General features: G+C 38.1%; 1 protein-coding gene and 1 long non-coding RNA gene across 3 annotated transcripts in view; both read right to left on the bottom strand.

Annotated features, from left to right (window-relative positions):
• Nucleotides 1–26,164, bottom strand: part of PDE3A (phosphodiesterase 3A) — a 266,042-nt gene that overhangs the window by 156,853 nt on the left and 83,025 nt on the right. The window lies entirely within an intron of this gene.
• Nucleotides 16,582–26,164, bottom strand: part of LOC308191029 — an 84,817-nt gene continuing 75,234 nt past the window's right edge. The window contains exons 4-5 of the long non-coding RNA XR_013947656.1: nt 25,926–26,054; nt 16,582–16,656 (exon numbers count right to left, since the gene is read on the bottom strand). This is a non-coding gene — a long non-coding RNA (uncharacterized lncRNA). The remainder of the gene's footprint in view (nt 16,657–25,925; nt 26,055–26,164) is intronic.

Here is a 26,164-nt window from a genome sequence, read left to right as displayed (position 1 = left end):
GAGAGAGAGGGAGAGAGAGGGAGAGAGAGGGAGAGAGAGGGAGAGAGAGAGGAAAGTAAGCCTGCAAAATGGGCTACCTCTAGGACTCCGAAGACATTTTACATTCTTGGATCATCATAGCTACTTCTCAAATCACAAAGGGATCTCTTTCAAACATACAGATCCACTCCAAATGTATTTGCTGCCCTTGCAAATTCCTCCAGCCTAATTAAAAACTAAGAACTTAAAACTGAAATGTTTTGAGATAGATTAAGACTGGATAGATTGATAGTATGTACACTCAGAAACAACTACTTATTTACAATAACTAGTTTTCCAAAAGAGCTGTGGTTTGTAATAGGACAAAAACCAACTTGTCAGTTACATAGCAGTTTTACACATATTGCAAAAATCATGTATTTCAGTGGGGTTGTGAGGGAGGAACTAGTCTGGAGTTCCTGAAGAAAGACGAAATTCTATTTCTGAACACAAGTGCTCACATAGTCTTTGCCTTGAAGAGGAATCTAGGAGGAACATAAAAACAAGCAGAACAAAGCAACAAAGAAGTAACCAGTAAAACATACATTAAATTCAGACTCATCTAACTTTCAATCAGTGAACAGAGACAAACCATTACTGTCACTAGCACGGCATACGTGAAATTTTGTCATCTTTTTCTATGAATTCAAGGATAACATTCTCCTTAACAACATCCTATATTTAACAATAAATCTGTTTCTGAACTACAGCTTCATATAGGTTCAGTTGTCCCTGGCAGAGTGAAAAAGCTGTGCACCTTTATCAACAGCCCACTTTATCCAACATGCATGCTTTACAAACAGTGGTAGCAATCCCCTAATGTTCAAAGTTCCCAGTTCCAACAAAATTGCATCAACAGTACATTTGGATCAGTGTGCAAGCCATTTGAAAACTCTTAGGGAAGATTTTCAAGCTCTCTTTGTTACATTTACTTGGTTTGTTGTTGTTTAAATTCAATCTTCAAGGCTTCAGCACTCCAGGGACTCCACAGAGTCTGGCACGGGGTCATTCCTGCTGAAAGCGGATGCCAGAGGCTCGGCTGGAGAGCCAGGAGGGAGAGCACTCTCGCCGTCTGGGGAGAGGTGAGCTGCCGAACCCTGCATCAGCCCATTCACACGTTTCAAGGACAAGCCGGACAGCTTCCATTTTTTGGAGTCATTTTAGAACAGAACTGACTGTTTAATGGTTTTACCAAAATAAAAGCAAAAGGCTGATAGCCACTTTGGAGACAACCAGTGTCACAATCTGAGAATGCATACTCCATTATTCCTGTTATTTGACGTTTTCCCCTTGCCTGAGACATTCTTTCCATTGAATTTGCAATGGAATGAACTTAAAACAGACCAAAAAAAAAAAAAGGCAATTACTCTGAAATAATAACAAACAGACAAAGCCATAGTAGTTTCTGTTGCCACAGAACAAATAAACGGAATTTAACACACAGCCTGATGAGTACCTCCAACCAAAGAATTAACCATATACACAATGAAAAGATAAGGACTAACCAGAGCCAGACTAAAATTATTATTAAGCAAATCTTGATTTTTTTTTTAAAGGAAAGTTTCAACCAAACACTGAAAGCACTTCAATGCTTTCAGAGTTCCGTACTTTTTCACAAAGTCAAGAATTAGAATCTTACTTGGTTTATAAAGAAGAATGCATAACATGCTTGACCATGATAGGGAAGAATTAATACAGATCACACCATATGTCCTTTCCAGACCTAAGATTTTAAGATGACTAGATATTGAAAGCAAGATGATCCAGATGGTTATTTATCAACCTTCAATCCTGTTCTCGTGATTCTTCCTTTCTTTCCCTGTTTAGTGTATTTTCTCTCAGCTTCTATTGTTCTTTCAATTTCAAACGTACATTATTTCAGAGTTCTAGATCTTATGTAATTTGTTGGTAGAACAGGATAATATTTTTATGATCAATTAATCTGCTTAGCATTCTTAAATGTCTGATTATATGGTTAACATAACCATGTTAAGAGCTTGAAAGCAGAACTAAATGAGTAATTGAATTCTCTGGCTTGGTGACTGCGTTAAAATAGAGAAGTGAAGGAGAGCAGATATCACCTTAGATCAAAAACCAGCAACATTTCAAATTAAGCCCAAGAGCTGCTTCAACTCAAAATCAAACTCTTTACATCATTTTGGTTAGCATATTTTCTCTTAATCTTCAGTAATTTAACATCTAAGCACAAATGACAAATTCTGTTCAGAAATAAGGTCCTACAAACTATGTAATCATCTTGGTTTGATATTTCTACAATTCCTTCTACTGTCCTCTTTAATCCTTTGGCTGAAATGACTTGAATCATGCTAGTCCTCTTACTTTTCTTGAATCATTGCACCCGCTAAGTGGATGCTTTCATAATGAACGTGACACTTGGTGGTAATAAGTGTTTCTGTGTCACAAACTATAAATATATAATAATACTGAAATACTGAACTTAGAAATACGGCAGCAGAATTTAGTAAGCTGAGAATTTGCTACTTTGAGCTACAGGTCTATTTTACAGGACAAAGAAATGTGTTTGTCTGACACGGTGACAAAAAGGACCTGCTACTCAACTGACCGTATTTTTCTTTGCATAAGTCAGTGACTACTACTAAGATGACACAGGAGTCTTAAGATTTCATTCCCAGACCTACGCACACACAGATGATAATGCCTGTATACAAAAACCAGGAATATCTCATGTTCCAAAATGGTTTCATGCAAAAGTGCTGCACAGGCAAACTAAAGAGATAGAAGCTCAAAAGACAACACGAACCTTTCATTAAAATGTTTTATCATCATTGATATTCCAGATGACCTCTGGAAGTCATCTGGTCTAACTCCACCCAAAGCACAGACAACTTCATGTTTAACTCACACTTTTCTTTCAAAAATAAAACAAGAATAAGCACAGCCATAATCATTTATAAAGCGACATCACAAGTCTTTGTAACATATATAAAAACAAAGCATGCAAATCAACCAAATTAAAAACTAAAAAAAGAATAAAATGCAAACCCTCTGGAATGCCTTGTAGGCCACCTTTTATGGATTTAACACTATTTAAAAAACACCTTTAAATGATATAATAAACAGAATTACTGTTAGGTAGATAAGATGGTGGTAGATGAATGAATATGCCTCAAAATTACTATCTTAATGTAATTTTTTTCCACTCTATTGAGATCCAAAATGAACACATTTTAGCCCATTCTTTGGCAAATAATAAAGTAAACCAAAAGAGGGAATATCTTTAAATGTTAAGTTCCTTTGTATTGGAAGACTCTGGAAGCCACACTTCTGGCATGAGCAAGAAATTAAAAGGTTCACTGGTGGTTCAGTCCAGTGACCCTCACCCAGTCAGTATCAGACATTTAAGAGGATGTTGCAAAAGCTCCCTGACAGACAAGTCTAGTCTCCAGGAAGGTATTTTCCTAAGCCCTAGGAGTTTGGATGTAAGAATGCTGTTTTGCACTCTTTTCCAAGGCTTTCTTTTAAATAAATAAATAAATATTATTTTTACTTGTTAGGCTCAGACCACCACGGTTGAGAGAGACCAAGAAGCTCATACATTGCATGATAAATTTATCTCTACACCATAAGGCCAACAAAGGTACAAACAGGCTGATGTCTGAGATGCATGCACCTGGGCTTTTGTCAGTGCACTGCATCTGTGGGTGACCCAAGGGAAAAATAGAGTCCTCTTATGTGACCTTTAACAGGATATCAGGTGGGATCCTTTTATACAAGTTTATCTGAATACGCATCAGAATTACATTAAACTAGACAAGCAGGACTCTTCTATAATTAGTAAAGACACACAAGAAACTCCAGAAACTAATGCACATTAGTGTAAAACAAGGAGAGAATTAAGAGGATATGTAAGAAGAGTAGACTAACCAAAGTTTCCAAAATCGGACATTGGAAAGCATCACACTCAATTTTCACTGCAGCCTTCTAAAGCAACATGATAAAAACACATGCATATCAAAGGAATGCTGAGAAGAAAGACAGTACAGCCCTAAGGAAATGGTAAGGTTAGATCTCAAGAACTGTTGTTTCTGAAAAATTCTCCCTGCTACATGAGATTTTATTAAATACAAACAATACTCACTGTGTAATTCCATATTCTATACTTGAGACTGTATACTCAATACTTATTTCGAGCATAATTAATTTTAGATACCCCAGAACAAAAAACTGTCTTGGAACATAAATGGCAGCAGGGTATGTTTTACACTATCTCTCCTTCTCAAACATATTGTTACACTTCACTTAAAAATGTGGAAAGAGAGCATAATACCTCATTCATTGCTAATGGCACTATGAATGAAAGGCTCTCAGAACAGCTGTTCAACGATATTTAATGCACAGTCTAAAAAGTATTGGCATCTCCCACTCACAGATTTGTAGGAATTACATATGGGCTACAATTCTGTTGACAGATCTTCTGCTCTTCTGGAAAGACTCTGCCCAGTGCTCAAGGCTTTAGTTTAATTCCTTACGGACATTACCATATGCTTGCAACTCTGGCTAGTTACACTAAGCCAGGTTTGATCATGGCACTGAATACACATTGTCTAAATACCATACAGCATCAAAAGCCACTTCCCAAATAAGCTGTTGCTAGGAGAGAAAGGAACGTCACAGAAACACAGGCATGGAACATAAAACAAAATGAACCAGACTAAGTTTTTCAAGAGGAACAGAAACATGGGAGTTTCTTTACAGGACAGGCATTTAAGAGGCATTATTACAGGTATGTACTCATGTCCACAGCCTCTTCCCAGTTACATTTCCTTTAACACGGATCAGAGTCAAAGCAGCTATTGCAGATGAACAGCAAGGAAGCTAAAAAAATCACTTTCCTTATTCTGATCACACAAAAGAATATAAGGAGCATCTCACTTTTTTTTTTTTTTTACAGTTCTGTAGCTGGAACTGCAAAGCACACAAGTTAGTTTTGTTCTGTAAAGGGATGCTTGCCCCTGCTTGTTCTTTTAAAACCAAGTAAGAGAAGTAGGTTTTACGTTTTGGGGTTTCACTTTGGAGTAGTGGATGGACAAGTGATAGAGAAAGCTTTTAAAGGCTTATTCCTTGCATTTGAGCATGCACAGAGATGAAAATAAGGCTTGAAATTTGTGCAATATTAGTCATACTGAAGGGATCCAAGATAATGACAATCCAAGAGCTAACACAACATCTGCGTGGAAAGAAACCTGACACAGCATAAGTAGTATCTTTCTTGGTTTGTAAAGCTCCTGATGGACTTCATGCAAAATACTTCACAGATCTGCTCTCTTTCTATTCCCCTTGCTACAAACTTGCACTCTTCTCAAGCTGGCTCCCTTCTCTGTTCTCCTCATAACCTCAGCACTTCTGCTGCATAAACCAACTCCTCTGCAGCTCTTGCTATCTGAAATAATCTGTCTGTGTATCTACACCTGTACAGCTTTCCTCCTCCCCATTCCCCCTCCCCCTCTCCAATTATTCAGCTTCATGAATGGTATTATACAGCCTTGTCAAGTAGTTTTGAAACACAATTCATACCAAGAAAAAAGAAAACCCTCAGTGAAAATAAAGCCACTGGAAACAATGTGGTATTATCCAGCACACACAGCTGTACGTAGAGATGTCTGAACAGGAAAAATACAAAGATGAAAGCGTAAGTGCATGCAACATTCAGAATGAGGAAAAGCTGAAAAACGAGCCAGCTGAAAGTCCTTACCAGATGCAGAGGCTTTTGCATTGATCCTCACTGTTCAATGCTTGTTATCCTGCTGGGCCCTGCATATCATTTCCAGAAAGGAGCCTTAGAAACCTTCCCTAGATAAACAAATTGTTTAAATATCAGCAATCTCCTTTGTATACTTAGTAGAGGAGTCTTTTTTTGATGATGACTGACTGCCTGAACAGCCTGGTAGGAGGCCATCCTGCTTCTTGCTCAGCGTAGCAAGTGGCATAGTAGTCACCCTAAATGTGTGCCACCTATATTTATTGCTCTTTGATCAAATCTGGTTGGCCATTCAAATGGGGATAAATTGTTGAGGACTAGGTGAGCACTTGCCCTTTGAGCAACAATCAGATAGGTTAAGTCAAGTATGAAGCACAAGGAGAAGATTTTGCAACTCCCTTCAACCATATATAAAATTACCTGATGATATCTCTCATTGATACCAATTCCTTGTGAGGTAGGACAATATATTTTAGCACTGTCTAGCAAAGCCACACCTAGACCATGTACTTGCTAAAGAACAATGAAAATTCTTTGTACTTTCAGGAAATGCACTGGGGGGGGAGGGAGGGGTGTTAAGGCAGAGTAAGAAATATTTTAATTAAATATGTAGGAAGAATGCTAAAGTTGCACAGTTAATCAAAACAGAAAGTGACAGCCTGAATTATACCCCTCAGAACTAAGTTTGTGTAAATAAAATATACCATTCCTCAAATAATACGGTACTGTACATGTTCCCTACCGCAGCCTGTAGCCCTGTATATTTGCTAAGTGAAGAGATCCCACAGAAATTATCCACAGGGAAGCACATGACAATCACTACTTGCAGTCAGTTTTCCATATAAAGGAACAGTGAAATTTTGGGGAGATAATTCTCCTACATAGACAGCTAATTAACTGTTTTGAACCACTTGGCTCTGTTTGCAAAACACTATTAAAAATAAAATAAAATTTAGCTCCTCTTAAATCCTTCCTAAGGGAGGAAGGATGTTTTTCACTAGACAGCAAAGTATGGATTAATAAAAAACATGTCTTCCAGAAAATTTCTAATTATGAAATGCTTCAGACAAACTAACTTGGTAAGAATGGTGGATTTTTATGAATTAACTTTGAATTATCACATCTCACATCAATGAACAAAATTGTATTCTCCAGTTTATTTCAAGACACCAGGTATGAAATGAATGGCAGAAGCCTTAAATATTTGATTACCAGCCCTTGCATATTTTGTAAACAGCAGGAATTTCCATAAGCTTATTAACCTCTTGACAAAAAGGATTACTTATGACATGTAGAAAGTCCTCCCAGTCCCTCTTTTTCTCTTGCAAATGAAATTATAAGAACAACTAACAACACAAAAGAATGTGATGTACCATTTTTTTCCTTTGCACTTGATATTCACGTGGTGATCAGGAAACATTAAACAATGCTTTGCTTTCACAGAGGTTGAGCAGCTGGATGCCTTACAGGGACAGCTAAAACATCAAGCCGCTCATATTTAAAAGAATAAAATAAATTCCATGCAATACTAAATCTGAGAAATGGAAAAACACAAACCTTGCTGAATATTTCATACAAAGGGGAAGAAAAAATGTATTCAAATTAAGATTAGTCTGCAAATGGTAATGTTCAGCAATCATAATATTTAATTATCGGTCTATTCCAATTATTACTACTAAACTGAAAGATGTTTTCAGGTAGTCTACAACTTTGCAGAGACTGAAATAAGGTGAAATTAATTCCTTCTGTCAGCACTACAACAGGCACCTCACCAAACTCTCGTCCTCTCTGCAGCACAAATGCACCACAAAGACCTTGATCTTCCAAGAACCTATAAACATCCTAAAGTCTAAAGCTTAAGCAAATATTCTCATGATAGCCTGGAGAACTGAAGCTAACTCAATAAGGCAGATACATGGCTGGTGAGGGGGGAACTGTTTGTATCACTCCGGCTCACATTAATTTCCTCTCTGAAGAAATTGTTTTGTTTGTGTCAGGATCCAAAGTTAATGACAAAAGAGAAAGAAGCCACAACCTTCCTAAAGCCAAAGTCTTGATACTGTTAAAATGCAAGAAAAAATCAGAAGGCAAGGAAAAAAATGTCAGTTCAACAGGGAATAAGAGTATGAAGTAGCCTAATTATGCATCAGTCAGGTTTAAACACTTTAAATCGCTGGAAAATTGTGCAAAAGAGTAGCATCCAGGGAGGTTATGTTCTCAAAGAAAGAAGTGTGAAAATTTCTCTCAGTGCTGGTATTTAGAGACATGAATGTTACCAGAAAAACATGTATAGCACCTCACAGAAGCAGAATGGCTCCTGGTAAACTGCGTGACTAAAACAGCCCATGACACAGCTATGCTGGGCCTGGTGTTCACTGAGGCACCTCTGTATGACCATCAGCTGCTGCTGCAAATACTGCCACAAGGGAAAGAGGAAAAGCAGGCAGCAGGACATACAATTGCTAGCTCCTATTAAAATAAGAATGGAATGAAAACTGTATATAAAATGGAAAAAAAAAAAAAAAGTAAAACAAACAGGATTTTTAATTACAAGGCTTTAAACAAAAACAAAAACAAAAAAAAACCACCCACATACTAAACCTTCCAAATGAATGGTGAGGAGGTTCAGCATTCATTTAGTTTTTGCCTTCAACTACCAGTGACCTATTATTATTTTATAGTCATATATCACTTATTGCTATGTACTGCAAGGAATAGGGGAGGAGGGATTGAGGAAAGACATTTAATGACAGTAAGCAGAGTACTTACTAATTTAAATAACTCCCAGAAATGTTCTTATCTTCTGAACAAACATTCCAGTGTTTTAATTAAGTCAAACAGACAGAGATCAGATGAACATGTATATAGCAGTTTAGGAGTAACTCACAGCAGTGTAAGATGCACTTTTGTTCCTGAGGCCAAGCTGAGCCTTGGAGTCTTTTTTTTTTTTTTTTTTCCTTTAAATTAAGAGTACAAGGGGGAAAATATACTAGAAAATATGCCGCATGGAGATTTTTTAAGCTACTTTGTTACTTAGTATAAAATTAAACATTTTCACCATTTAGTCAAGTAGATAAATCACTACTACCACTATTATTCAGAAATAAATCAGCTGCTAGCGAGACAGAGCATTCAGTAGTACACATTTCAAGGACTCAGACAGAATTACTAACAACTGATAAAAATGAAGGGTTAACATCACAGGACTCAAGGTCTACTTACATGGCTTCTGTCCATTAGTGTGACAAGCTGGAGACTAGCCTGAACTTCAGAGGCCTCCCTGACACAGATCTTCACACCCACAAATTTCACAATGCCTTTGAACATGCATCATCAGGCTTTCGCAGCAAGGAGCCATACTAATTTTCTTGCTCAGTGTCTGTCACAGCTACACATCCAACAGCAAAATGGCATCTGGGTGCACAATGCAAGGCTCAGATGGACCATCAAATAGCTCCACCAGTCTGCCTGTATAGAAGGTGAGGAAGCAAGAAGACCACTTTGCAGTTTGGATGTTCTTTCTCATGCTCTTAACTAAAGAACAAACATTTTGGACAGGAGGATAACATGGGCTTAATTACTAGTAAAAGTCAGACATTAAAATTCATGCCCATGCAGTCTCTGAATGGTAGGTTGCTTGATTACAATAGGGCAGAGAGGGAAGGAATACCTGTTCCTGAGATGGGAGGAACTACAAAAGCTGGATATCTTGAACATCATCCCCAACAATACTTCTGCCTCATGGACACTTAAAATTTTGCCAAAGGTAATCCACAAGTAAATACAACAGTCTTTGCTAAACAATTTCTAAGAAATAAAATTTTAAGTTTCTTAAATTTTTGAAGTGCTTTTGATCTTCTACATGAACTTGCTGTCTTTATTTCTGTTAACTTTTCTAAGAGAAAAGGTTTATCTTTAAAAAGCACAAGTGGAGTAGCACATTACTAGTTGCAACCTGTCACAGCACTTTGTGTTTCAAGCAAAACTGAGTCAACAAGCCATGCATTACAGAAGATAAGTGGCTGTGTACATCTTACAGCTACTATTTTTCTATGTTATGGAAAAACAAACTAACAGGCATTCTGAAACATGGGCGAAGAGCTGAGGGTGGAAAGATCATGGGCACGTGGGAATGGAATGATGCCCTTAAATGAGAGAATATGTGTATGATGGAACACGTCTAGGTATAGAAATATTGTTCAAAGTGCCCTTCAAAGTGATTTTGTTACTCCTAATCTAGAGAAATAAAAGAACTTGCTGTCCCAGAAGCATATATGAATATACACCAGAAACTGACTTCGGCAAAAGACCAGGATAGGATAAATAACATATTTATTCCATTATTTGACAGCATAGTTCTTTCTCCTTCAGAGCAGCAAAGACACTTTTGCAAGACTGCTCCATTACATCACAAAATTGTTATGGAATGCTCCACTTCTTCAATATATGTCTGCTCTCCCACATCAGCATAATAATTGCAGTTGAAACCAATACAGGCAACCCATAGCCAGCAAATTTATGTCTTACATCTGTCTTTACTTATCACCAATTGTATAAATATCTGGGGTCTTTATTTCAAAACAGATTTTAAATACTTCCACTAGTCAATCAAAAAGTTTACAGGAAATATTAGTTATATATAGACCAATTCAAAACCCACAGCTCTAGACAAATTTCACTGCGATTACTTAGGAAGCCGTAAAATGTATGTAGCCAACCAATTCTACAGCAACAAATGGAAAAAGAGGAAAAAACCAAATCCAACTAATTACAGTGTCCATCTGGCAAATTAAGAACAGCGATTTATGAAGATATAGGATCGTAGAATCATAGAATCATCACGTTTATACTTAAGGTTCAGGAGTCAAGAATTAGGACCCAAGCTCATGGACTTAAATTTAGGCTTAGGCACAGGACTTGGGGGAGGGGGGATAACCAGGGAGCAGGGAGTGAAGGGGGAACCCCAACAACAAAGAATACACACGCTGATTCTAAACAGTTTTCCCTGAGTTTGTGAACTCGGATTAGCATCAGCAACAGCTGCTAAACACTCAGCCTCTTGGATGTTGACTCTCATGTCACATTGATCCTTCATTTAAGTTCACCTACCCTTTTTCTTATCTCCTGAAGTACTGTATTCCCCATTGTCAAGAACTCAAGAGAAGCAAGCATGAAAATAATTACTAAAACTCTGTGAAGTTACTTATACAACTTCTTTTCAAGAAAGAGACCACAGCAATCATCTTCATATGTTCAAAATGAAAGGTTATCACTCCCATTCCTAGTAAGTATTTAGAAGCTTAAAATTAGCATTTTTTTAAAAATCTTATTCTGCATGCTTAACAAAAGAGATGAGATGCTGGGCAAAATGGCAGAAAAAGCAGACTTTAAACCTTCCTGTTTATAAACATTATATATATACAAATATATATATTAAAGCCATCATCTTCATGATTGCTTTTGTCTTTTGACCAGATAACTTGTCTAGTTTCTCTACAATTATAACCCTTCATCTGCCAGTTATTATTAAAAGACAGGCTGCTAATGGGAAAAGAAGCTAACGTTAAGTAAAATAAGCATGTAAATAAGCATGAGGACAACCTCACATGGGAAAATTTACAGATTGCAACATGAGGTAGGAAATGGACTGAAATATCTCTCAGTGCAAAAAGGCAAAGGAAGCAGAGCTTTTATTGGGTAAGGAGAAACCCAATCAAAAAGGAAAAATATGAGGATTTCTGAGATCAACAGTTTAAATAGGCAGCTTAAAAGAAGCATACTGAAAGTCAGGAAATAGATAAATGACAATAGTAGGTAATGCTGTAGCTCACTCTAACTGCCCAAAAGAGCAAGCTAAATGCTAAAGCATGAAGTCATAAAACAACTTCAGGGAGTTCAGCAGGTTCTAAGTCTCTCACATGCAAAACAGGAATTTATGATGGGAAACAAATTAACTGAGGAGACTAAAGAGAAAGCCACAAAAACTATGATGATGTTCAAAATTTCAATGCTGAAATTGCAGATCACAGGATCCCAGAACGGCCATGGTTGGAAGGGACCTCTGATGATCATCTAGTCCAACCCCCCCTGCCAAGCAGGATCACCTGGAGCATGTGCAGGATGGTATCCAGGTGGGTTTTGAATATCTCCAGAGAAGGAGACTCCACAACCTCTCCCAGTGCTCTGTCATCCTCACAGTAAAGAAATGCCCTCTCATATTCAGCCGGAACCTCCTGTGCTTCAGTTTGTGCCGTTGCCTCTAATCCTATCACTGGGCAAAACTGAAAAGAGATACTGGCTCCATCCACATACCACTAAAAGGAAAAGGAGCTAGGAAGCTCCTGGGAAACCACTGGAAGCACAGCATGGAGAAATCACTTTAAGTCTAATGGATCATTCAGACAGAAACATAGACAGCTACAAACAGAAAAACCAAGACACTCAAAGAGCAAGCTCTTTGTGATGAGCCCAGTAAAGATTACAGAGCTTTCTAAAAAGCACTTCAGTATCTCTGTTTGTCTCATTTTTAACATCTTATCCGCTGTTACACCAAAGATATGCCATGGCTAAAAACAATCCAGATTTCTCAAGTCCTAGTTGTGTTCTCCAGAAACTCAAAGTCAAACCATATGCATGTTTTCCTTAAAAAGCTTCAAGAAAAAGAACAGGGTGTTAGTGGCTGGGGGAGAATTCATGCCTTTGTTTCCTTCTTCTCCATTCTCTGCCCGAGAGGCTTTTTTTTTTCTATTTAATATTTTTTCTTAACAAAAAAGGAATAACTACCACAGAAACATGGGGAAAAAAAAAAAGGAAGTAAATGCTTTGCTGTTTTTGTAAAGGCAACGTATTGCATGAAAACTAATACAAGTATACTTGATACAGAGGAAGCATGGTCTCTCCAGGGGACAGAATGATCCAGTCCCAGGCAAATCAAACCTTGATGAGCCAACAGCTCTCAATTCATGTGCTAAATTATATGTAATGATTTTATAATATGAACTCTCAGGGTCTGAGCTGAAACTGAAATAACTTAATTTTAGACTCCCAAAGATGAGATGTCAGTGTATTACTCCTGTCATCCCAAACACACACCTATTACTACTGTGTTCTGAATGCTCTTACGTATTTTCTCTTCCAAATACATACCCCAGGACAATGCTAGACAGCACTGTCTCCTGCTGCTACAGGTTTTGCTCACACTAGCTAAAGGTGAACATTGACTCAAATTTCACTAGCTGGTAATTCCCTTTATAATTTGTTAAAACAGTCTTAAGTCTACACAGTATTGAAGTAAATGCACTACAGAAGTACACAGCTATAGTCTAGTGATCCTATTCAGTCCTCCCATCCCCCCACCGCCATTTTTTTATTTTTTTAACGAGGAATCAGAAACACAATATACCTGGCTACCCAGGCATATCATCAATTCAGTGATGATACCTACAACATTTAACCCAAAGGATTAAAACAATAATGCTCAGGAATAAGACTTAATGGCTGGAAAGGGCTCAAAGTTTTATGTTTGGATAATACCAGTTTTAAAAATTATTTCTAGAGAGTTCCTCTGTGATCTGAGCTTCACTTTTCTAAGCACTACACTGCATGATGTGATTCCCATTTCCAACTCCTTATAGTCTAAACAGATTAGGATTACAAAAGAGTTCACGAACTCATTTGAAAGACAAGACTGAAATCAAAAGCTATGAAGCAACTTTTTTCACACACCTGGAGGAAATTCAGGGCAGAACACAAAGGCAAACCAGTCTTGGTACATAGTCATCCCATGCTATCCTGACTTTTTGGATATATGTATACATTGCATGTCCAAGTATGCACATGTAGGGAAGTAACTAGTGTATTAGAAAATACAACAACAACAAAACAACAAACAAACAAACAAAAAAGACAATTTATTCATCTGAAAGGCATTTTTCTAATCCACACTGTCTTTCTCTGTTGTGATCATGGAAGCTCAGGGTACATTTTCTTACAGATTTCCCACTGGCAGGGCTAACTGCTGTAATTAGGGAAAACTGGCAGGACTCGTATCTCTTTACCACTGATCTGAATGAGATCATGAAGGGCACTACCCAGTTTGCGGCTGACCCCAGCCTGGGGGATGGGAGCAGGGGGGTGATACAAAACACTAGAGAACAGGCCACAGCCCAGAGGGAATACAGACAGCCTGGAGGAAGGGGCCATCAGGAGCTCCATGAAATTAAGCTGGTCCAATGGTGGAGCCCTGCCCTGGGCAGGCAGAGCCCCTGCCAGCACAGGGGCTGGGGCCCGCCTGCCTGGGGAGCAGCTCCGAGGAACGGCCCCGGGCCCTGGTGGGCAGCCCTCTGGGCACAAGCTGGCAGAGCCCTGGAAACGAAGATGGCCGACAGCCTCCTGGCTGCATCAGCGGGGTCATGGCTGGAGCCTGTGGGAGGGGATCATCCACTCTGCTCAGGGCTTCTTAGATCGAACCTAGAATGCCACATCCATTTTGGGGCCCCCATTATAAGAAAGTAATGGACAAACTGTCACAAGTTCAGCAGGGGGCTACTGAGACAGCTGGGGCCTGGAGCACCTGCCCTGTGAGGAGGGGCTGAGGGAGCTGGGCTGGTTCAGCCTGGGGAAGATGCAGCTTTGGGCAGCTTGCCCATCCCAACAGGAAGGGTAGAATCAAAGAAATTAAGCCAGGCTCTTAATGGTGGAACACAGCTAGAAGCCGAGAGACAACAGACATGAATAGAAACCAGAGAGGTTCAGATTGGACATGAAATAAAACTTCTTCATGCAGGGCAATTAGGCGATGGGGCAGGTTGCCCAGAGGCAGTGCAATCTCCATCCTTGTGGACTGTCAAGACCCAAAAGGATAAGCCCCTGAGCAGCCTGGTCTGAGCTCAGAGCTGGCCCTGCTTTGGGCAGCTGGTTGGATCAGGGACCCAGAGACCTCTTCCAGCCCAAATCATTCTGTGATGCTATGCTTTGTTTCAGAATAATCTGTTAAGCACAATCGGCAACACACTGTGAGGCAAGAACACAAGTACTGACAGTAAAAATGTCTAAATTATTATTAAAATTGTGCTCGTACTGATTTCTCCACTGATCATAATTCAAATACCTTTATCTGGACAAAACTGTTGTCTGAAAAATAGCATGAGTCATGACAACAGCATTAAACTAGGAGAAGAAAAATACAATCAAATTAAGTCTTCTCAGATGCATAATGCAAATCTACTTTACCTTGCACTATGAAATGGCACTTCCTCAGCAATTTCCTTATAGCAGATATCAACTTAAAAATGCTGAAGAGTCAAAAAATGAGGACCCTGTCCCTTGAATTTAATTAATCTAGTATGGGAAATGCCACAAAGGAGAGGAAACTATTACTCCGATGAGGAAGGGATCATTTACCAACTCAATTCCCTGGGAAAGAGGGTTGTATAAGGACCTAGATAAGCTGCCTGCTCACTACAGATAGCTTTGAAAATGACTTACAATGCAGCATAATTCCTGTGAGAGCTTGTAAAATCACCATCTCAGCTTAGGACCTGACTGGACTTCCTCCCAACGTTGCAGTCAGCTATATTAATTCCTGACTGTTAGAAAAGAGCACTAAAGTTTATTTGTTTTTATGGGGCAGGAGTGTTTTGATCTTTATTTTTACTATGTTAACTATGTGTGTCAACAATTAGTAACTAGCTTTTCCAAATTTGATTCCTCTGTTAGCTTGGATTAACATCAATATGACATGAAATGTATCACTCAATGAATCAAGTACTTCACTTGTTTTTCCTCTGTAAGTAAAGACTGAAAGAAGGGGCACTTACAATCAGAAAATGGAATATCCCCCCAGGAGAAAGAACAGGAAAGGTCTGGGAGGTGGGAAGAGAAGATAAAAATGGAAAAACACATTCAGAAGTTCTTGACATGATTTATTGCTAACACAAAGTAGATGTTGCACATGGATGTGCCTGTCTCAGAAGAGATATCAGTGACTGCTGTTAGAGACAGGTCGCGTACCCAAAACAGCACAACAATATTTCTTCAACATCCATCTTGGGTGACTGATTCTGTGTGAACAGCATTCCTTCAACCACTCAACTTTGTAAGGTCAGTCATCAGTCCACTCTGTTGGTTATATACCAGGAACAACCTTCCTTTTCTGTTGCTATAAGCAGAGAAGGTGGGGACAGGCTCTGATGAAGACATCACTTGGCATCAGCCTATTCAGCAAAGGCATCCCTTATTAAGGTCAACACATTACAATTACCAGTTTTCATAAAGTCATGAATCAAAAAGGAGAGCTTACTGATTTGCTCTGATTGAAAACAAAAACAAGCCAAGAACAACAAAAAGACCTTCATATTAATTCCCCACAGAACAGGCAGTTTTCAGAGGGTTTTGTTCACAAACAGCCACAACGATGTGAAAAGCAACATTGCCCTGGCCTTCTGACATCCAGGTTGATGTCTACTAGGAATGGCATGCAGGCAGTTTTCACAAGACACATTGCATAACTGTGCAGGGCTCAGCACCGGACAAAAGGGTGGGACTGGGAGCTCACAGGGAGTATTTGGACATAATTTGAGAAAACAGATTTTCAAGCAGACCATGTTAAAGAGGCTTCCAAACTTTATCAGCCCCAAGAGCAGCCGTTGTTTTATCCAGTCTAAACCAGAAAAACTTACTGATTGCATTTTTTTTTCCTCTTTAGAAGGGATCAGTCTGGCATATTGATTCATGGTGTTACTGCACTGGCTTTCTTCAGCTGGAACATTCCTTTAGCATCCCATGAAGGGCTATTAAAAATAAGTAAATCACAAGAACCATCTGTCCTCTGCAGAGGGGGAAGAATGGGGAACTTCAGTGGGTTTCCTTCTTGCTTCACAGTGTTGACCTCCTCCTGTCTGTGAGAGCAGACCGCATTATCCTGAGAACTCAACACCTACATCCAATATACAATATTTTGTCTGTTAGCTAAACTTTAAGTTGCATAGGAAGAAAGCATAAGCTTGAAGCTGCATGGAACAAAAGACACGATAACATAATAATGATTATTCAGGGAGAAAGGACGTTATCTGTGTTTTTCCTTCCTAAGAAAACTTTTGTCAGTTAGGGCTTTTGTTTTGTTTGTTTTATGCCACACCATCTTCTTCCACTTTAGTTGATATCCTTTCTTTAGACTAAAAGCAACTATATGCTAGTAAGTATAAAAATATAATCTTTGTAACTATTCTCATAAGAGGGGAAAATATGTTTTTTGATGAAAATTCACTTTTTACAAGTGTTTGCTCCCCATTTTTCATTGAAACATTACACTGAATTTTCACTCATAACAGCAGAATACTTTTCTGCTCTCTGAGCAAAGTTCTTTACTCTCTCTTTGGCTATCGCCAAACAGAGAAAGACTACATTTAAGCAAGGATACATTTAAGAAAGTAAGCAAACAGAAAAATGTAACACACCTGTAAAGGAAAGTGAATTAAAAAAAATAAAAGCACATTTGAAATAGCTTTTAAGAACAGTATCATTTGGCTTTTAGATAGGCATCTACTCCTCTGTGCCTCATCAGGGGGAAACACTACTTGTCATCAAAGGAAGTTATTGTTCCTAGTTAATTAATGACCGTAACATGCCTTGGGATCTTGGAATGCAACATATCATTGCTATTACACAATGCTGAGGTCTTTTCCATCAGTTAAGTATTTCTATTAATGTGTATAACGCAAGTGTGTTACACTGTTTACTTTGATCATATCCTTTCTAAGCAATTTCGCAATCTTCCCCCAATCCTGCAAAAGATGGTTTGCAAAATCTGCAAAAAGCTACACAAATATAAACTCTTATTGATCCTCAAATAAAATCCATATCCTACAGACACTTTGAAAGTGCCACTATTTACTCCACCCATTCTGCTAAAAGTAGGATCATCCAAGGCACAAAAGTACACAGCATTACAACAAGTTGCAGAAGGAAAATGCTTTTGTGATTCCCTGTACCCAACATTGTTGTGGTGATCTTGCAGAGATTCACACAGGGATTTTCTTTGAAAGTTCTGTTCCTGTAACAACCTGTGTGCATACACACACCTCTGCTTAGTGAAAGTAAATCCTCTCAGCTGAGTGGAGCAGCATGTTGCATGTGAGTGTGGAAGTCTTTGCAGACAGGGGACTTGTGAGGGTCCCAGACATTATGTCAGAAAACATTCATTCCTTTCTATCAAAAGACACATGACAAATTTGCACATTTTTTTTAACTTAAGATTGAAGGACATCATTATGGCAAATACTGTCTATACCAACTTTGCTTATTTAGAGTGTGGCTACAAAAGGGAAAGATCAGTAGTATATGCTGCAGTACTTTTCTAATTAACATGAACACACACACAGCTTCTACCTCATCGATCTCTTTACAATTGCACATTTTCTTTGATAATGATCCTTCCCTACCTAAGGGTTTGCAAGTGTTTTTTATAACTTCTCTTTTAAGAATGAAGGGGGATTAAAACAAAAACAAAAAAAAACCTGCTTGTCACTATTAAGCGGTGATAGACATGCACAAGTATTTTCTATTGCAATCCAAAAAGATAAAAGGAATCAACACATAAACACAGAGTGCACATTTGAAACATTAAAGTTTGGAGATATGGAAAATCTTCACAAAGGTTTAAGAATTAGAAGAAAATAAAATACTTCTATTTACATATACAGAAAATTTCTGTTGTGCCTTAAGCATTTGCCAACAAAACAAATTGAAACTTGATTGCTAGAACCACACAGCCACAAAGAGCACCCCAGTCAGAACCAGCATAAAACCACAAATAAAAATCACTCTCATGTGCCAAAGGCCTTTTGAAACCAGGAGGAGGTTAAAGCTTTCTTATGTATTAAAAATGAAAAAAAGAGACTGTCTGATGTGGTTATCAGAGAGGAATATGGAACTGCGGAAGTACAGACCTGCCCTCCTGGTAGCTTCCCAGCCCCAAGGAAACAGCTCCGGCTCCTCACCGCAGTCCTGCACAGCAGTGCCAGTTTCTGGCTTAAAGGTCAGAATGAAAATCCTGGTGCCAAAGAAACTGCAAGCAAAAGCCCTGATGGGGACAACAGAAGGGAGCAGTGCTGAGGAAAAGTTGTTCTTTCCTGGTTACAGAATACTGAATAATTATCCAGTTGGACAGCATGTAAAGTTAAATTTAGAAATGAATTTAACTCTTGGAAGTGGCAAGATGGTGCATTTGATCCGGCTCTGCAGACGCAGCCAAGTGGAACCCAACACTTGGGGGGCTTTAAGATCAGGAAAACAAATGAGTAAGCTGGGGCTGCTGAGGACTCAGGTTCACTTTTCAGGTCATGTGCAAAGATGTCACCTCAACTGGCCTCTTTGCATAATTTGCAAAGCACAGACATCACAAAAACTGCTTTGCCAACATATGCCACTGGGGATCTCTTGGTCTGTCTTCATTCAAACTAAGAAAATATTCAACAAACTGCACTTGCACGTCTCATTCAGGGCCTATAGCCCAAGAAGTCAAACAGTCAAAAAAAGAATTATGTTTAACATTTTAAGACAATGCATTGCTTCTTCAACTACATTTTAATGTGAGAAAGTTGTAGTGTGTAAATAGCAGTATTAGGACACCAAAGGTCCTCTGCAGCCTTGGTGCAATCCCAGAGTAGAAGAGCACAGAACGGAGAAAAGTACCACGAAGTACCACCTATGCTGGCTGATTCAGAAAATCATTCTCCTGAAGGTCAACAAGGTTTATGTATTATTCTGAAGAATCACATATTAGAAAAGCTCATTTACATAAATGAATTAAAAAGTCAGTAACTGGGTAATGAGGATGACAATGTTAAAAAGCAATGTAAAAGATGTGCAATGTGGTGCTAAGTGTTACCAAACCCTTACTGTCACTATATAAAGCACATATTAAATAGGTAGTCTAAACTTGTATTTGTCCTTACAATTTAACGTTTAGCTTTGTCTTTATCTATGCTATTCAGTAGTTTATGTCTCTCAAGGGGCTTTAACTATAAGAAATACAATATACTGACAGTCACATATGCCTGTATTTTACAGATGTGGTGTAGCTATTCTGTCTGTATTGTATATATGTATGTATTAACAGAGTATTCAGCATTGAAAGAGCCATCATACTCACTTTATTGAGGAAACCTGTGGTAAAGCTCACATGAGATAACTCATTTACTGCTTACTGGCATGAAAATTGATTTCTTTTAAATATTTGCCTTAAGACTGAAATTGCTGCCAAAAAATACAAGCAAACAGGAACAAGTTTAAAATATTATTAAAAAAAAAAATCTAGTTGAATGAACCTCTACAAAGTCCCTTCTCACTACACACAATGGAAAATTCTTAAGTACAGGTTTTACCTAAGGTGAAATATTACTCACAAGTTTGTTTAATTATGAGGTATTGGTTTAGAAGAGGTCTTATTGTTTATAGTAAAGACATGAAATGAAATACAGCACTTTAGACCTTTAAGAAGTTGTATTTTAACCAGACTAGTAAGTCAAAAGATAAAACAATGTGTCAACTTCTAATTTCATCAAAAGCATATTTTTGGAATATACTTTAATACCAAATTCTTAAGAAACAATCCCACGTGACCTAAAGAACGTAAGAGTATACTGTGGCATTGCTTTCTCATATAACACTGATTTGAGGACACATGACCTACAGACATGAGTGGGCCACTTACTGGCTATAGATCTGGATCCTCCTGAAAACCTAACATGTACCCAAATATTTTTCTAAATTGATTTCTGCACAATAATGTGTAAGAGTATAAGCCATTTTTTGATGCAATGTGGGGTTGTTTTCCATTCCTATGGGCAGAAAAATAAATAAATAAATAAATATAGAAGAAAATACAAAGTAGGCAGAATATTGAAATCTAGTAACTTGCAGCCCACCAAAAAGAAAAAAAAAAAAAGAATAGGCTCTAGCATAAACCTGCATTTCTTGGCCTTTTTTGTTATAACAGTCACAAAGAACAAAACTCTACTTGATATAGGATACACTACATAGCAGAATTCTGAGTATTTCTTTTAAACAAACACATCCATCAAGTCACAGCTTAAAACAATTACAAACCCTTGTTCACTGGTAAACTTAAAGCTGGCAGAATCAGATAAAAAATTCAGCTGTACTAAATGTCTAGTTAACCCCAAGCCAAAATAAGCTCAGATTTGTTTTACTGTGCACTTTTGATGGTTTTATTGTTTCTACTACACCAAATATCCTGAACAGAACACAAACACAGGCACTGAGTCAGATTATGGCAGCTCTCCGTTATCAAGGTTCTTCCAGGCAAACCAGAACTCATCTCAAGTTTTCAAGCTTGCTTCTCTTGACTAAAGAAATTTATACTTTTATTTATTTATTATTTTTTTTTTGTATATAAAGAAAGAGAACAGATTTAGCATAATTTTAGAGATCCAAAAACTTACAGATAGAGTCTATTAAACAGCTGTTAGTACAGCTGAGAGCGTCTCCCAGCTGCCTGTTGCAAATACCTACAGCAGCTTCTAACCACACTAGCTAGGCCTCCTGACTCACTTCAGCTGCAGCATTAAGGCAGTCATGCAAGTAGCGGCAATGAAAAGGAGTCAACATTCACACTCAGATTTCCTGTTATCTCATTATTTATTTCGTATTAGAAAGTTACCAAATCTTGCTTTGCCGCTCACCCAGAGCTCCAGAAGACCTAGAGATATTTTTAACTGCATAATATTGACTGACCTTTACCTTCCTGAGTGTCTTGCTGACAGACTGTTTCCTGAGTTCTGCCATAAACTACTGTTTATGCAAATGTGAACATTTAGCTACCATAAAAAGGGAGGATTTTTTTTTATTTACACCGTGTCTTCCAGAGCACAATAGAAAGCAAATCTGCTCATAACCAAAAAAAATGTAGTAATCAATCTGGATGTATCATCCTAGTTTAAATTAGAAAAATATTGAAAGGAATTCCTCCACATTTGGACCTATTTGCTGAAGACAAACTATTGTTTCATCTTTTGAGCAAAAGGTTCCATAAATGACATCCATTAACACTGTAAAGATTTACTGTTATCATTTTATTGTTTTCCTTAATACTATATTCTCTCATCAAGTTTATATTATAACAAAAATCAGTTGAAGATTACATTTGAAAATATAGGATCTTAAGATGGCATGAAATACTGAAATGCCACGAACACTTATTTCATACTTTGATGCAATCCATGTTATTCCTTGGAGTATAAGAAGTCTTTTCCTTCCTTCATCTAAACCAAAAATACTTCGTTTCACTTCCATTAAGTTAGTCAAAGCAACTAGAATCAAACTGAGGTGAAACACCACAGTTGTAGCTTTTTCTGAATGCTGAAAACAAAAGTTGCTCCACTCAAGAGCATCAAAAGTAAGACTCAAGGCTACATTCTGTTTTGTATCTGCCTTTTTTCCAGGATTCAACCTCATCTGTGTTACATTTCAGTATCCCAGAAGCTGCAGAGATTGTAGAGGAGAGCATCATCATTTATGGGTCCTACCTGGAAAGGCAGGCAAATCTTCTGCCTCACTGGAAAGCAAAAAGCATGCCTCACAAGTTGAGGAATAGCCATTCAAAGCCCTTCCCTACCCTAAAAATCATTTTCTTCCAGTAAGGTGGCTTTTTCAAGGGAAGAGCCACCTGAAGAAACAAAAATGGGTTTATTTTGCTGGAGAAATGGCATTCTAGTAATCAGACACTGTGGTGGGAGCCTTGTAAAGGCTGAGCAACTCGCAGAAATGGCTGATAGGATGGGGCTCCACAGCTGCTTCCTCTTACTCTTTTGGCTTGGCAGAGGTCTCTCTCTCACCAAATTGCTGCCTGGGAGTGCATGGCTCTCCCCAGGAGCCCTGCCAAAGCTGATGCTCCCTGGGAAGGGTCACAATGGCTGCAGCAGAGATATGGGTTCCCACCTTTTGCACCATATTATAAATACTCTGTATTATGAAAGAACTGGACCAACGAAAGTTCATCTTCCATTGGCCACCCCCTTCTAAATACAGTAGTGACACCTAGATGGCTTGCTGGGTCTTGCTAAAATAGAAACAAACAGGGCAGTTTCCTGAAACTACTCAGCCAAGTTCCACTGCAGTAACTGACTCATGACATGAAAAATCAGTCTCAAACACATCAATGATTGAATGCTCTCTTCAGGACGGTAAAGAGGGGGACAGAACACATCCCATCTTGCATTGCTTAATTCACAGTTTCTCATTCATTTTCTTAGTATATCTCAATTGTCTAGATTTCTTTGGAAGTTTCCAAGACTAAGTCTTTGCAAATCCTCTATAAAACGAGATGATTACAAGGGATGTATAAAACAGCCAAGTGGAAAAAAAAAGGTATCAGGCTTGATTCAGCAACAAGCTAGACACCAATGCTTCTAAACATGCTTTCTCGTACTGTTCACAGTGCTGTCCTCATGCTTCTGCTTTGATTTCAAGCACTCTGCAAAGCAACATTTTCACCCTTAATAGCCTGAAATTCCAGGTTCATGAAAGATTAAAAGAATCACACTGAGAATGATGGTAAGGAAGCAGTAGGCACGAAAATCTGAACATAAGCCTTTATGTGACACTACTTCAACAGGAAAGCAGTACCAGCAGGATACAGGATTTCACATTTGTTGGTTTTTCCATTTCAATCACAAACAAGGGACTTTAGCCAAAGGAAGTAAAAAAAAAAAAAAAAAAAAGGCAGAAATAAAAATGGGACCCTCTAAGGTCCAAAGATGAAAGCTACAGGCACTAAATAAAACCTCTATTTATATAAGTTTCTCAGAATGCCCATGGTCTTTGGTTAGAGAAACAGAGTGTACCTCACACCATCCAAAATCTCACCTGCAGCAACATTAAATTTAACTATCATTAGAGTATAAGCAAGCCAGTTCCTATGAATACTGGTCACCCAATAATACCTATTAGCTTCCCTGAAAGCCAGTGGGAGGCAGACTGAGGAGAGTGAAGAAAATGAAATGCACACAACCACTACTTTCCCCACTAGCACCATGTGCAACGATAATGTTACGTGTATTTTCTTGTATTAAAAAATTGTAATAATAATAAAAAAGGAAAACAAACAAGAACAACCATTTAAGGGTCTCCCAGCCCTCATTCCAGTCTCCTCTTTGCAGTCTACCAGCTCTCGTTTTCACTCTGCCAAACGTATAACTCTTTGTAGGGCCACATTGAAAATGGAACTGTTAAGGTGTTCTAGGTTAAAAATACCTCCTTCAAAGAAAGTCTGATTCATCGCAACTTCATGGACTTGCATAAAAAACAAGGCAGGAGCAAGCCTCAAGCATGAAGGGCCATGATGGAAAGTCAGTGGTCTGTTACTGAACACTTTCACATTGCTTCTGTATCAACTGGCAAAGCTTGTTGAACCCATTGTAATGATAAAATGCACCCAAATGAATATACATGCTGTCTCATGAGTATACAAATCCAACTCAATTTCAGGCTGGTGACAAAGATTAAGCCAATCAAGAAAAAAAATCTCTTTTCAGCAGGATCAGTTCCTGACAGCTTACTGTGCAAATGATTTAAAAGTAGTTTTGGTATAAAATGGAGAAAAATGGAGAGGAAGCAGTACTCCTCTATCGACAGCTCTGTTGAGCTCTATTGAATACAACAATTTAAACTAACAACGAAACCACAACCAGAGTTAAGCACTGAAAATCATGGTTTCAGAAACTCAGTTTCTAGGTATTTTGCCCCAAAGAGTTGTACTGTGATTGGGGAAAAAAGAAGAAAAAAAGAAAAATAAACCCACCCTACCACAAACTACTGAGGAAATGAGGCAGCAAGTTCTAATCTTCAATTGCAAAATGAAAGGTATTTGTTTTTATTTTGCTATAAACAAAGCCTCACATTTCTGGATAAACACAGTATCGGCTACAAAGTGAATTCCACTTCCCTTCATTGTAGTATTTTATCTATAATTCCTGCTGATTTAAAATTATTTTCCCTCTCCAAAATAAAATGAAGTCATGCAACTTTTCCACTGGTTGGAAAATTAAAACTTAATTAAGTAATAAATTCCTTTTTACAAGACAAACAGGCTTGCTTGTATTATAATGAAGACATAATAATTTACAGATGGGTTCAGGTGAATCTCTTTATAACATACTCTTCAAACTGCATTACTTTTTTTTGTTAATGCGCTCAACACATTAGGAAAGAGTACACTCAAACATCTGGAAAATGGATTCTGTGATTGTGAAATCCAGTTTGTAAGCAGAAAAATCCCTCTTCTGGGAGAGAAATGAAAATGGCCAGCCAAAGCACTTCCAAAGGAGGCAGAGGATGGGATTTTTGCCTACATTCAAACTCAGCATGGGTGAATAAAAACAATTAAATAATCCATCCTTCCAGTACACTTCAGAAGAAAAACAACAAAACCCCAGAACCAGGACTGCCACTCAGTGAAAGCCAAGCCACTTGTGTATTCTTGACAACAAGGGTTTTTTCTAGATGGAGAGAGTTGTGTGGAAATATTGAGAATTAAAATAAGTCCCCAAATTGAACACTGCTACCCTTACGTAGCACTCAAGAGGAAGAACGAAACACCAGCCATCACTTCTAAAGTCAAGTGTTTATTATTGTTATTATTATTATTATTATCATCATCATCATTATTTAAGTTCCATAGGAGTGGCTGAATCTCCCAGTTGTTCCAAATCCAGCTGACACGAGCAACTCCATCAAGAAAATGCATGGCTCGTCTTTTACCACAGCTAGAATCAGCTGCACATGCAAACTCTCTAAAATGCAGTTCAGATCATCACTTAATGTGCAAATTGCCCAGTCCATCAAAGCCATCTGGAAAATATGTCATATTAGGCAATATGGTTCAGCCCCATCTACACTGGCCATATATTAGGAAATCTGGTTTAAACAATACAGTATCATACCACTGTTGTACAAAGCTTCAGAAGCTTTACATCTAAAAGCTTAAGTTCTGCTAAATAAATAAATAAATAAAACTGCAGAGGTGAGATTAACAAAATGGAAGCTGCAGCTTCCAAACTGCTGGAAATGCCACCAGCATTCAAGTTTATGTAAACGCTACAATAAATAAATAAATAAATAAATAAATAAATTGGACCTGTACATTTACCAAGGAAGATGGAAAGCCAAGTATCAGATAACATGCCAATACACCAAAAATTATCTGCAGAAAGTGGTTTCTCACATAAACCAGCATGAATGCTTGATTTTCAGGCATGAAGCTGTCCAAGTGAAGTAGCTACAGCATCACAGGAAGGGAAAAAAAAAAAAAAAAAGGCATCAGCTGTTGGTATGAGAAAGATCACAGGAACTACCCAAGACAGACTGGCTTGTGGTTTCCTTTGGGTT

This window comes from Anser brachyrhynchus (genome assembly GCF_964034855.1).
Source record: "Anser brachyrhynchus genome assembly, chromosome: 1".
NCBI lineage: Eukaryota > Metazoa > Chordata > Aves > Anseriformes > Anatidae > Anser > Anser brachyrhynchus.
The sequence above is the reverse complement of the archived record's forward strand: the minus strand, read 5'-3'. Positions and strand labels throughout refer to the sequence as shown.